The 3454-nt window shown below is 45.7% G+C and overlaps 1 pseudogene; it reads left to right on the top strand.

Moving 5' to 3' along the window:
* Positions 1-1564: 1564 nt before the first annotated feature.
* LOC125513804 (transcription factor MYB30 pseudogene) lies at positions 1565-2772 on the top strand (annotated as a pseudogene).
* Positions 2773-3454: the final 682 nt, after the last annotated feature.

Below are 3454 nucleotides of genomic sequence, written 5' to 3'. Positions count from 1 at the left end.
GTGTCTATGACCATGAGAAAGCAGTCTGATCGGTCTAGTTTATCATTTTAATCAATCAACGAGCCGTAAACGCTGGGTCTCTCTAAGTTGAATTGTTCAGTGAGGCCTGGACGGCGCGTCGATCGCAAGCGAAGGCGCATGGATCCGCAACGCCTTGATAAAGACCGAATCAGCTCACAAGATCCCACTTGATTGAGCCGCACTCGTCTAATATTTCCACTCGATGTGATGTGACGAAGGGGAAAAGGTAGTTTGAACTTGGAAGCACAAGAAAACCCATGTCGATGACTCTAGAAATGGTGCAGAGATACAACCTACTCCCTCTGTAAAGTAAATATGAGACATTTAGATCATTACAGTAATTATTTTATCGGAGATATATGGCTCTTCCTACCAAGAGTGAAAGGAGGGCTGAAAGTAAATGAGAATCCTAGGATTTTCTGGGCCATTTTTATCCGAGGCAAAGCACGAAAAAGGTATAGCTCGTTCAAAGAGCTCCACTAAAATGGTCGACTACGTACACACGATATAACTTGTTCGATCGTTAGTTACTTCACCTAGAAAGGGAAGCCGTTAATAAATAGTCTAAAGTTTTTACCTATATTTGTAACACTCACGAGCTGCATTGGTGGTGGACTGACTCCGGGCAATACTCGTCGAGGGATCGATCCCAGACCCTTTCTGAAGCTGAGCTATGACTAGTTCTTTCTGAAGCATGAACATTCACTATCAACTCGAAATTTCCGCTTCGCAACTTGTATAATAATTCAAGCATTGGGTGTTCCTAATGATGATGATATTTTCAACGTATTATAGAACTCAATGTTATTAAGACTCAAGTTTCAACTCGGAAACTTTCAATTCTTGCATTTAGTAATTCGGATGTGCACACTTCCTATTGGTGAAACTATCAACTAAATATATTTGAGAAAAGTATATTTTTCGTCCCTCAACTTTCTCGATAGTATAGATATGATTCCTCAACTTTAAAACCAGCAAATCTATCATTATATTGTTTCCAACGGAAACGGTATGTATTTATATTTTCTATTATATCAACAGTAAAACATAGTCAGAGTTAGCAGGGTGCTAACTGCCTAAGAAAGAAAGCTAAGCTGTTAAATGATGCTGTCTATCCAAGAACTAAACTACAGTAGTATGCTGCTCTCTAGTGGCTAGAGAATGATTTTATTCACCAATAACCGGAAACAATTGCGAAAATTTACTGTAGATAACCATGGAACCAGAAGCACATCACCTTCCTACTTTTTCAAACCGACAAAGCAGGGGACACACGCATGCCTGACACTACAAACTTTTGTACTTAGAGAGAGAAGCCGGGCAATAAACAAGGAAGCAAGCAACGTAGTATACTACATGGACTCCATCATCCAAATAATAGAAAAAGAACAAAACCACTTGGATATAACGCCTCAATTCTCCCTCGTTTTGTCAGCCAATGGCCGCAACTGCTCCGAACCTGCTCCAATTGACCACGTTTTCGCCTTCGCCGCGCGCGCGCTGAGTACAAATAGCGCAACCCTTCCGCAATCTACACAGCACCAGCCGTATTCTTCCTAGCAGCTCAGGCAGCCATTTCCTTCGGACCAGCGTAAACACACTGAACAATCCATCAATCACACAGTCGACCGAGAAAGAGAACGGGAGAGGTGCAGAGGAGTGAGCAAAGCAACTAAGCAAGCAATGGTGAGGGCTCCTTGCTGCGAGAAGACGGGGCTCAAGAGGGGCCCGTGGACGGCGGAGGAGGACATGACCCTGGTCGCTCACATCGAGCAGTACGGGCACAGCAACTGGCGGGCGCTACCCAAGCAGGCTGGCCTGCTGCGCTGCGGCAAGAGCTGCCGCCTCCGGTGGATCAACTACCTGCGCCCCGACATCAAGCGCGGCAACTTCACCAGCGAGGAGGAAGAAGCCATCATCCAACTCCATGCCATGCTCGGCAACAGATGGTCCACCATTGCCGCCAGGCTGCCTGGCAGGACGGACAACGAGATCAAGAACGTCTGGCACACACACACCTCAAGAAGCGACTCCAGTCGTCGTCCAAGTCGTCCGGCCAGGCAGCGCCTAAGTGCAAAGCCAATAAACCTGCTGTGGCTGCGAGCACGCTCGAGGATCCGACCTCCGACCCGGTGTCGGCGGAGCAGTCCCTCGCGATGTCGCCGGAGCAGTCCCTCTCGACGTCATGTGCCACCGACTACTCGATGGCTTCGTCGTTGGAGAACACGGGCAGCTCTTCCTCGGAGGAGTTCCAGATTGACGACAGCTTCTGGTCGGAGACACTTGCGATGTCAGTGAACAGCTCCGGTTCCGGGATGGAAACCAGCGACACCTTCGGTGCAGATAGTGCATCGCCGTCGTCGAGCAACGATGAGATGGACTTCTGGATCACGCTGTTCATGCAGGCTGGTGACATGCATAGTTTGTCACAAATTTAATGAGAAAATTGGGTTATTTTACGTAACATTTTTCTTTTGAAGAAAAGGGGTTTCCCCCGCCCAATTTTTATTGGAAACGAGGCAAGCAAACAATAAAACAACTGTTCCCAGCGCTCAAGCCTAGCCAAAAAAGTAGCTGGGCCAGATTACGGCAACAAAAGGTAAACAAACCTATGAACAGGGAAGTGACCAAACAAGCAAAACAACATCAGACCTGCATGTCAGACATAATAGCACTAGACGACGACTCTTGTCAAATGTTATGTTACATAACGGATGTAACTAATAAGTTTGGAACAAGTTTTTTTGGACGGAGGAAGTATGTGTGAGGAAACAGGCGTGTGTGTGGTGTTGGTGCCGGTCATCAAGCCAAGGCAACATTTGGTTACTCATGAAGAAAATGTCTGTTTGTTTTTGTTTTGTCAAATTTTCGGCACTCAATATGTCATCTTTTTAGCGAAGGCCACGCCAAAATTATCGATTTTGCATCTTTCTTTTGAGAATATACAAATTAATTTGGCTATATCTTATAGGTATGCATTGAGTTGAATGTATAAATCTGTATCACGGGCGTCAAACAATTTCACGGAAGGTTTGAGGGAGTTCTTTGAGTTCGCCATGCAAGATTGGTGCAAATGGGTGGCAAAACAATATGGTGTATGTGTGTTAGTTGCCAAAACATGATTATGTACACACTAGATTATGCATGTTGCATCGACGCTTGTTGTCATATGGCTTCATGTCTAGTTATACAAAATGGACAAGTCATGGTCTAGTGGATGATGGGTCGTCAGATGAATAATAAGGCATGGAGAGCCGGAAGAAAAAGGGATGGAACACCAAGAGGATGGACATGCTGAAGATGACGAACAAATTGATCGTGATGTAGAGGTCAGGCATGATGAAGAGTCTGGCAAACATGAAGAGGCCAAAGCGGACACAACAATCACGGGGGGCTTGTTAGACGAAATGGCCCAGGACCCTCTTATCATGTG

Source organism: Triticum urartu, chromosome 6A, assembly GCF_056163025.1.
Source record: "Triticum urartu cultivar PI428250 chromosome 6A, HENAU_Tu73, whole genome shotgun sequence".
Classification (NCBI taxonomy): domain Eukaryota; kingdom Viridiplantae; phylum Streptophyta; class Magnoliopsida; order Poales; family Poaceae; genus Triticum; species Triticum urartu.
This window is presented reverse-complemented; position numbering and strand designations above follow the sequence as displayed.